Source organism: Hipposideros armiger, unplaced genomic scaffold (assembly GCF_001890085.2).
Source record: "Hipposideros armiger isolate ML-2016 unplaced genomic scaffold, ASM189008v1 scaffold_193, whole genome shotgun sequence".
NCBI classification, from domain to species: domain Eukaryota; kingdom Metazoa; phylum Chordata; class Mammalia; order Chiroptera; family Hipposideridae; genus Hipposideros; species Hipposideros armiger.
In genome coordinates this window covers 1,889,591-1,899,653 of record NW_017731543.1, presented here as the reverse complement: position 1 = coordinate 1,899,653, position 10,063 = coordinate 1,889,591, and the positions used below count along the sequence as shown (strand labels likewise).

The following is a 10,063-nucleotide window of genomic DNA, read 5'->3' as shown; positions in this document are numbered from 1 at the left end:
AGGCAGAGATTGGGGTGATGAGCCTACAGGCCAAGGGGCACCAGAACCCCCGGAAGACGGGCACGAGGCGTGACACAGCTCCTCCCCGCCTCAGGAGGAGACAGCTCTGCAGACCGAGATCTCGGCCTTCCAGCCACCAGGCTGTGAGAAGATCAGCTCCTGCTGTTTAAGACCCTCAGCCTGGATATGTTGCCACAGTCACCCTAGAAGATGTATTCAGTATAAGGACTTTTCAACTAGTTAACTGAGAAAACGAAAAGAGAAGAGGTAGGCGCTGCTGGCCCAGGACCAGGGAGCAGGCGGAGGACCGAAATAATAAAACACCCCACAGCTGAAACTCAGGGTCTGGGGCAGAGAAGCTGATGGCCGGCCTGGCTCTGAGGACACCTATGGCTTGCCTCTGTGGGTACGGAGGACCCCAAAACTGGACTCAGCCGAAGCATGCCCCTGGGCGGATGCTGAGAGTCCCAGGAGGCTATCAGGGATGGGGGGGGGCGGCCCTCTCCTTCCTTCCTCCCTGAAGGTCCCCCCACTCCAGCTGCCCTTTTGACCACTCAGACGTGGGGTGTTAGGACCGCGCTTCACCCAGCGGAAGGTAGCAGGTGGCGCTTTGAAGCTGAGTCACTGACATACCCCCTTCACGCCTATTCCCGCCTTGCAGAGTAGTTAGACGTCTATATGGGCTTTGCCTCACTGTCCAATTCACCACAGACACTTAGCTTAGTTCTTCAGTTGTTTGTCTTAGCTCCCCACGGCACAAGACATTGTCCATTCTTATAGTGGTCCTCCACGAATGTTTGTCCAGGGAGTAAATGAAAAAAAGAGGAGAAAAGAAGGGAGGGAGGGACCAGGAGCCCCTGCCAGCTGCCTGCCAGCACCAACTGCTGTGACACAGTCATCACGACCTGAGAGCATTGGGCACAGAGGGCTCTGCAGGGCTTGGAGGAGGGTGACAAGAAGGGTAGATCAACAAGTCTGTCTGCCGCTGGCCCAGCGTGCAGACTGTTGAACCGGGGGCCAAGGTTCTAATCCTGGGTTTATTACACACTTGCTAAGTGACCTTAGACAAACCACTTAACTCAACCCTAGAGATAATGTCACACAGTCTTCAGCCTGTAAAATGATCGCTGCTGCTTTCCCACCACCCCACCGCCCTGGCGATAATGCATTTGCTGGCAGTGAGGCGCGGCCGCTGATGAAAGACAGGCTCAGACTCCAATGTTCTGTTCTTACGGCAATTCTTTCTTGGCTGAAGCCCGAGGTACATACGCTACACCTCCACCTGTGACCCAGGTAGATGCGCATCAGGGGCTTAATTATTATAGGCTTCCTCTTCTGTGAGACCTTGGAAATGGGGCTTAGCTGACACCTTCGATATTTTCCTGTGATAAGTGATGTCAAGAGTGCAATGGTGCGTCAGCTCAGGGACAGAGCCAGCCCCAGGCTTGCTGACCCCTGGGACACACGGGCAGGAAGCAAGGGAAGTCGCTTGGGCTCAGGATGAAGTTCATTTTCTCAGATGTGCTTGTGTCACACCTGAGGTCCATCTTGTCGAGAGATTGCAAACCACGCACATTTGAAAGTCCTTTTAAAGTTGAATAAACAGTATCAGGACGCCAAATGTAACCTTTTATGATAACTGACATTGAAAAGTGTTAATATAGGAAATAATATAACCCCGCTGAACATTGCAAATGTTTGTTTTGGCTTTAATGAAGGTGCCCTCATTTTCATTAATGTCGAAGGGGGCGGGGGGAACCCTACAGCGTCTTCCAAGATCTGCTCGCAAACTAAAGATGTATTTCAGTGTCAGAAATAAATGCAGCACCAGCTAACAGGCCCTGGTGCTACCTGGGGTGGGAAGGCAGGTGGCCAAGGGTGGTGTTTGTTATGGGCTGCATTGTGACCCCTGGACATTCACACGTAGAAGGCCTGCCCCTCAGCTATCAGAACGGGGCTACATTTGGGGACGGGGGCTGTAAAGATGTGATTAAGTTAAAATGAGGCCCTTAGGGTGGGCCCTAGTCCAATCCTACCATCATCCTTATCAGAAGGGAAAATCTGGGCACGCAGAAAGACTCGAGGACTGCAAGTGCACAGAGAAAAGGCCACACAGCAAGATGGAGGCCATCCGCGCACCAAGGACAGAGGCCTCAGGGGAAACCAAACCTGCCGACACCTTGGGCTTGGACTTCCAGCCTCCAGAACTGAGAAACTGTATTTCCCTCATTGCAACCACCCAGCGTGTGGTATTTTATCACAGCGGCGGGAGCGGCCAGAGACATGTGAGCAGGACTCTGAAGGCCTCTCCCAACTTGTTTCTGCTGTCAGCTGCGGTCGTTGGTCAAGGGGGTGTGGAACCTTCCTTTCTTCAAAGAGAGTTTGGGAAGGAAGCCCCCCCCCCCACTCATCCTCCATCCAGAGTGAGGGTCTCTCCTTGGAGCTTTGGGTCACCACACGGATGGGCTCTTATTAAAACGTGAATATGCCCTGGGCTAGAGGTTAAGCTCACTGTCTCTGCCAATTAACTGTCATCCTAGGTCCTATTAGGAGTTAGGGTTCACCTGCCAGTCACTCAGTTTATACCCAATAGAGGGGACTACAGGCCACGTGGGTTTCTATTGGAGGGTGGGGGGACCCCCAGAACATGGAACAGGTGGCCTGGAAGATTCAGCTTGGCAGCCCAGTCAGCATGAGGCGTTGGGAGTGGCTCTGAAACTTGGGCTAAGGAGGGGCACCCAGAGGAATACAGAGGTTGGAGAAGGGCCGCTTCCTGGCCTGGATGGGAGGGTGGGGTCGGGGGCTGATGAGGATTGACCAGAGTGACCTTCTTTTTGGTCATGGGTGTGTCATGTTTTCAAAGGTGGTAGAAAGCGGGAGGGCTCTCCATGTGGTTTTCCTTGTACGAGGACAGGAGGGGGTGATGGAGCCGGTGGAGCCCAGCCAAGAATCCTAAGACAGCCGTGGGGGAGTGGTGAAGCTCAAAGTGACAGCAGAATAAAAGCGGGCCAGGGACCCCTGGGTCTGGGGTTATGTCAAGCCCCTTACACCTATTTCATATCCCCACTTGCGTTTTTCTGTAAGGATGGTCCCGGAGGATGCTGGTAGGCCCTGAGGGTCTTTAGAACCCCTGGGAACCTTTCCCCTGAAGCCCCTGTGGGCGTGTCCTCTGTTGGGCATTTTGGTTGAGCTGATGTCCCTTCAGTGAACAGATGTTAGCCTCTCCACCGGTGACTTCAGATGTGCGCATTGTTAGAAAGCCTGAATGACCGCAGCTTTCTACCTAGGATGTTGTATGGGCGAATATTTGTCTACTGTTGTGTTTAAAAGGTATTTCTCATTTGTAGGTTTTATCTTTAACAGTATACGTGATTGAGGGCTTATAGGAAGTCATGGCAGATGGAACACTGTGTGGTCTAAATTTCAGACGTTTCCGGAAGTGTCCAACATGGCTGTGTCATTTAGCATTTCACCTTCTTCCAAACCACACGTATCATTTCCTTTGAGGGTTTGACCTGCAAATCATCCTCGCATGTGCTCAGATCTGAGAAATGTATTGCCATTCCTATGCTATTACCTCTTGTCCTTTTTGGTCTCACTGTCACTTGTTATTTGGAAGAATACATAACGTAAATTCATAAATAAGCTTAAAATATGTGTGCAATTGGATCTCGATCCTTGGAAGAAAGATGCTACTGTAACCATAATCAAATGTGATTAAGTTTATATTATAATTTGACCACCACTGGTTGTTAGAGCATCAATTTTAAAATGCACAGCTATGATAAAAATCAGGGATTCGAAAAAGAAACAAAAAATTCGTAATTCTTATCACCGTTGTATTTTTCTTTTAAGCCCATTCCTGCTTAGTTGAAAACCATATTAATACTATTTAATATTTATGGGGCAGTGGTGACCAAACCTGCAATTAAAATAAATTATTTGATTAATGAAATATTAATGAAAATGACCGTGGGATTCAATCAAGTGGATCGGAGGTGTTCTCAGTTCCTGCTCTATCTTCAGGGAAAGGGCGGTGCAGTCCCAACCCTCGCCCCCATACATGCGTTTCTCTGCTGAAATTCCATTGCCAGGGCTAGAAAATTCTGCCCATCACCCAGGATAGAGGAGGAAATGAAGCTGCCTGCTTCCACAGCTATTTGAGCACAGAAAATACAGAAATCCTGTTAGATTTCCAGCACATGGCACACCCCCTTAATGCTTTACCTAGACACAACATCGGAGTCTCTCAGAAAGGAAGGCATGGCTTGGAATTCTCTGCTCATGGTTTTGGAAAACAAGAGGAAATGAAATTCTTCCATAATTTAAGAATTAAGGGTTAAGGTCAAAGTCCGGGCCATGGTAGCTTTCATTCCCATGAGTTTGATTACCGGGACCATCTTTCTGCTGTTGGTGTGAGTGCCTCAGGGACCCAGTTGAGCTGGGCTAGAATTTTCCAGAAGGATGCACCACTTCATTACAAATACTGATCCTGAAGTAAGTCCTCAAATAGTCAGTTGTCATCTTGCACTAGGAAAAAGAAAAATGCTACTGAAAGCAAAATGAAATAAGTTTAAAAATACACTACATCTGCATGACAAAAAGTGAAAAGTTACTAATTTCCAAAGGGACATGTGCACATGACACAATAGATGCTTTGTGTGGTCAGAACGGTGCCTTGGCCCTCTCTGCATCTTTCAGACGGTCACCGCTTTTGCCTAAGTCCCACAGTAACAGTTACACACTCAAAGAGTTAAAATAGCAACCTTAATACATGCCCACTTTTAAACTGTTCTGTCCTTATAACACAAGTTCTTATCAGAGGTCTGCACTGTACTTGGCAAACAAGGCATTCTACCTTTTAAACAAATAATTCATTAGGTAATTAAATTCAAGTGAGATTACTCTAATTAAATATACACTGCTGTTGAATCATAATTTCTATGTGGTCTAGTTAAAGATGAGCCATCTCTTATTCCTGACCAAAAAAAAAAGAGAAAGAGAGAGAGAGAGAGAAGGCTTTAAAAGAATTCCCCAGTGACTGGAAGGGTAGATTTACATGCACTCCACAGAGGTCATTTCAAGAAGGAAGAGATGCCAACACAACAAGGTGGTGGGGGTGGGGTTGGGGGGGATCCCCTCCGGTCTGGAGATTCCAAAAGTTCCCCGCTGTTTCTTCAGGTTCTATGGAAAGGATTTGTGGAACCCGGCAGGAAGTCACTCCCGATGACCTTCCTCAGGCGCATGGCTATGTGCAGACGAGCACAACCTGTCATGGAGGACCCGGCGCCCGCTGCACCCAGGTTCAGCCCTGGCCCACTAGGCCCCAAGCCAGAGGCCAGCGCTGGCCCCAGGGCCACAAGACTTGAGCAAAATGAAGTCACTTGTCCCCCATGCGGACGGCCCAGCTCCCTCTAATGGCATCAGGAGCCACAGCCACGATGGCGCTCACGGGGGCGCAAAGTCCCCGCTGGCTTTGATCTGCGCCTCCCGGCTGCGGGGAGCTGACAGTTGGCTGCGTGGCGGCCCCGCTTTCATTTGTCAGACACGCGTTTCCTAGTGTTGCGGAGCCGGCAGTACACCTGTACTGCCAGCATTTACATCGCCTTGCCCCGGGATGGCATTGATTTGGGACGGGTGAAATACAAACACAAACTAATTAAACACTGCATAATAGGGCCCTACAGGAACACGGTAGAAAAACAAATAATAAACACAAGTGCAGCTGGTTTGGCGATCGTACCTCTGCCCCCGAGCAACCGTCTGGTGACATCAAATTATAAACCTTGAAAACCCTCACACCGTTGCTGTTGATCATATTGGAGGCATAATGGAAATGATCTGCTTAATTAAGGGGAGGTTTATAAAATATTTACGCGTGTGCACGCGCATGTAGTTCACTTCCTCCGACACTCGGGGACGGCGACATCGCAGCACTCCAGGCCAGGCCACTGCGTCCGTTTCTGTAGCCTGCGCTGCTGGGAAACTCGAGCTGGCTCTGGAGGCTGCAGGCGCCATGGCGCACTTCTCCGGGCGGCCGCCTTCCGAGAAGCCAGGCTCGCACTTCACGGCGGCACTGCTGGGAGCATCTGACCGTCTGCGTCCCTCGCTTCTGGGCCTTTCCCTGCCCGGGTTTTCCTGGAGTCTCTAGGCATCTCCCCCCGCCGGCCCCACTCCGCTAGTCCCGCCAAGGGGCGCCCGTGTCGCCGCGGGGTCCCAGCAGTCTCGCCCGCTCACGCTCACAGAGCCCACTGCGTGGCACCCTGGGCCGGGAGGCGGCACAGGGTTCCCTGACCCCCCACGCGCGCCGTGGCTTGGCGTGGCAGAGAACGCTGGCGGCGCACCCAGGGGTCCAGGCCGAGAGGGCCGCGGGATCAGCACAGCCGGCCCGACCTAGTCCCTGGCCTGGCGTCCGTGGGCGGCGGGGTTCCAGCTGTGCGCTTCCGCGTGGGTCTTGGCTGCCTGGGACTGTTGGACGCTCGCCTCGCTGTCGCCGAGCCGGGTGGCTTCCTGGGTCCTGCTGGAGAAAGGTGCAGAGTCCTAATGAGTATTTAACAAGACCCATAAATCAGGGCGCTCGCGTCGGGGCGGGGGTTTGGCCGGGGTTCGCGCGGGGGCCGGGGCGGGTCAGGGCGCCGAGCAGCCGCGCCATCTGCACAGCAAAGAATGGCCATCTTGCAAGGCCGGCGACGAGGCCGCGGCGCTGCCCGCAGCATCCCGGAGAAGGGCTTCGTCGCCTCATTCTAGCCGCCAAAGGCAGGTCCCCGCAGTGGCTCCAGTGAGTGGGCGTTGCCCCCAAGAGCTTCCTCCCACTCTTCAGAGCTAGGTCCGGGGAGCTTCAAAACAGGGGGGAATTCTTTCGGGAGAAATGCAATTGTGAACGAGGATGCTGTTTGCTTTACTTTCATCCTTATGTAAATATGCGGGGGATGCTGGGAGGAGAGCTGGGGACAGAAAAAGGACACGATCTTTTTTAAATAGGTGATAGCAAGCCCACCCTATTTGGAAAACTACCCCTCCCGCCGCCCCCGTAATGATAACGTGCAAGTAAACTTTCTACCAGGCCTTGAAACCCGTTTAAAAGTCACCTTTGTCCAAATGCGCCTGGTTCAGCAATCCTCTCCCACCCTCACCCCCAATCCCCACCGGCTTCCAGGCCTTTCTCCCTCCTCTACCCCCAGCCTCGGGGCACACTTGAGCCCTGCGAACACACAGGGGCCCCAAGAGACCCACGTTCTAGCCTGAGCGTGCCAGGAGCCCGGGCTTTCTAGCCAGAAGGTCCCTGTCAACTGCCACTGTGGAGCTCTGCAGGGCCGCGCTGGTGACCCGGGCCAACTGCCGTGGGTCCATGAGTGGAGGTCCTTGACCGAGCACCGGAGCGCTCAGCCCCGAGCCCGGACGCCGGCCGGGCGGAGCTCCGATCCGGCCGCGCAGCGACCCCTAGGTCTGGTTTCGCACCGCTGGGCGGCCCTGCCTCTGGCTTAGTGGTGACGGAGCGGGGACAGGGAGGGGGGCGCTTGGCAGGAGCAGCCTCCAGACTAGCGGTCGGACCCGCCCGAGCCACCCCCGTGGCAGGCGGGAACTGGGCCTGAGGGCCCGGGAAGCGGGCCTTTCCCGGCTCGCCCATCCGGATGTACCGCGCTGGAGGCCGTCGGTTTTCGACGGCAGGAGCCCCACCAGGACCTGGCTCTCCCCCCATCTGCCCCGCGCCTCTCCTGCCAGCGGAGGGACGGTCGCGGACCCGGAAGGGCGGAGCTGGCGAGCTGCGCCCGCATTAAGAGGATATTCAAGTCAGGCCCAGTGCGGGGCAGGAGCCAGTCTCCCGGCCAGGCCCCCTGGCCCTTCCTGGGCCGGACTTAACCGTTTGATGCTGAGCATGTGCTCAGCTATGCCGGGCCGCGGGATCCTCGGCCCTCCGCGCCTCTCCCCCTCTCCAACGGGATGCTTTGGAAGCAGTTTGCTTCTTGCTTCCTGGTTCCGTTTGTGCAAGACTGGGTAAAGAGACACGAAGAAAGAAGGGACGCGGTGAGCGAAGTCGCCCAGGGCCTGCTGGGATCCCAGCGCCCGGCCCTGGGCCGAGAATGGCCACAGTCGCCGCTCCCGCACCTTTCCATGGCCCCCTTGGGGCAAGTCCACAGTCCTTTCTAGTTCCAATTCCTCTGTAACTGGCTAATCCTCAGGCTCAGTATCCAGTGGGTTTTTCCCACTCGCCCACCTGGTGTCTTCAGGAGCCTAAAATCATCTCCTGACCTGAAGGGAGATAATACAGACAGGGCAGAGTGGGGCGGCATGGCTGCGCTGGGTGAGGGTCAGGACAAAGCCTGCTGCCTCTCTACCCCCCACCCCCAGGTTCCGACGGCTACAGTGAGGCGGAAGTCCGGACGGGCCTTCGCTGGTCGGGTGAGGGGAGGAGGCGATCGAGCCTTGTGTCTGGATCCTGACACTCGCTTACATTCCACCTCACTCTTCTGGTCACACAGGAGGGCTTATCTCACCTGTGTTTACCTGTCGCCCTGAAATGTGACTCTGGGGTTTGCTAAACAGGACAGTGGTGAAACTGGCCCTTTGGTCTGTTTTAGATGTAGGGACGAAGGGGTTGGGGGTGGCTGGGGGTGGGCTGTGAAGCAGGGGGAAGCTGTGGTTAGGGACTTCCCAGAGCGGGCTGCCGAATGCCCGCCCCTGCCTCCCGGAATCTGTCACAGCAGGAAAGGAGCCCAGGCCGTTGCACGGGGCTTCTGGAGAGGGCAGGATCCTGGGAGGGCGGGTGGTGGGTGGGTGACAGCACCGACAGGAAGAAAACCTGACTCTGAGCAGAGAAATTACAGCCTCATTACGGAGCTGGTGATTAGTAATTACTATTATGGGCATTATTATTGCTAATTATAGGCGGTGGCTCTGTGTCTGTCCGCAGGCCCCAAAATGGGGAAGTGGGAGCCTTCCTGATGCTGCGGGAGCCCCTGGGCCTCCATGATCCCGGCTGCTGGAAGGAGGCCTAGGGGATCAGGACCCAGTCGGTGTGCAGGGCCCGGTGGTTCATGTCACCAGCAGCAGGGCATGCTGGAGACCGGGTCCAGAGGTTAGCTTCAATGCCGTGGCCTGAACAGGCCCAAACTGAGGCTGAGCCCCGAGTCCATGGATGAAATTCCTGCGGGGTCCAGTGTGCCGGATCGCAGCAACAGGCAGGGCGCGCCCGGCTCTGGCTGCCACGTGGAAGATGAGGTGCCAAGCGGCTCCAGGAGCCCCGGCCGGCGCCCTGGGCACGCTCCCCACCTCCTCCCCGCCGCCAGGACCAAGCCAGCGACCTGAGCTCAGGGGTGGCCTGCCCCACCTGTCCCGGCACAGGCGGACGAGGAAGACGGTGCAGCCAGCATCTGCGCCCTGGCGCGGCCAGGCCCCCGAGGCCCGGAGCCACCCGAGAGCGCGCCGCGCCTGGCCGTGTCCGCTCGCTCGTCCCGCGGGGCGGAGGATGGAGACAGGAGAAGAGACACGTCCTGTCCCCGGCCTGGTCGCGGCGCCTCCTCGGGCCGGCGCGCTCCACTCAAGTTTACTTCCTGTGTCTGCAAACCTACTGGAGAAACGCACGCTGGCTTCTGCCGCCGGCAGGGTGGGCGGCGGGGTGTTTCCCTCCCGCTGCTTTGATCCTGTCTCGGTCACGAAAAGGTCCCCCGCCCCCCAAAACCCGCCACTGCGGACAACATCTGCTTTCCCCAGCAAGTGGCTTCTCCGCTAGGGTTCCCTTTCTCAAAGTTTCCACCATAGAGAAAGCCTGCAGAGCGCGGCCTCTTCTCGCTCCTCCAAAGGCAGCAAGGCCGGGCAGTGCCCGAGGACTCGCTCATGCTTAGTGGGGGCCCCAGGAACGCCACGCCCGCGCCGGGGGTCACGCCACGCCGGTTCAGGGGCGCGCCGAGGGCGCCTGGGTGCCCGTCTGCCCCAGGCGTCCAGGGAAGCGAAGGCAGCGCCGACCCGGGCGGAGAGGCCGCTCCCGGGAGGCCTCGCCGCGCCCCCGCCAGCGCCTTTCCGGCCGCCCCGCAGCTCCCGCGCCCACGGCGGGCGGAGGCGGCCG

At 56.0% G+C, this 10,063-nt stretch overlaps 1 long non-coding RNA gene across 3 annotated transcripts; it reads right to left on the bottom strand.

Annotated features, from left to right (window-relative positions):
* Nucleotides 1-3,745: 3,745 nt before the first annotated feature.
* On the bottom strand, nt 3,746-10,033 carry LOC109388377 (uncharacterized). Of its 3 annotated transcripts, none has more exons than XR_002125204.1 (4): nt 8,107-10,033; nt 7,234-7,991; nt 5,744-6,944; nt 3,746-4,530 (listed from the first exon to the last, which is right to left on the bottom strand). It is a non-coding gene; the product is annotated as an uncharacterized LOC109388377 (long non-coding RNA). The 3 variants fall into 3 exon arrangements; XR_002125203.1 differs by lacking the exon at nt 3,746-4,530 and having other exon boundaries at nt 5,007-6,944; nt 8,107-8,250; nt 9,329-10,033; XR_002125202.1 differs by lacking the exon at nt 3,746-4,530 and having other exon boundaries at nt 5,007-6,944.
* Between the last annotated feature and the right edge of the window lie 30 nt (nt 10,034-10,063).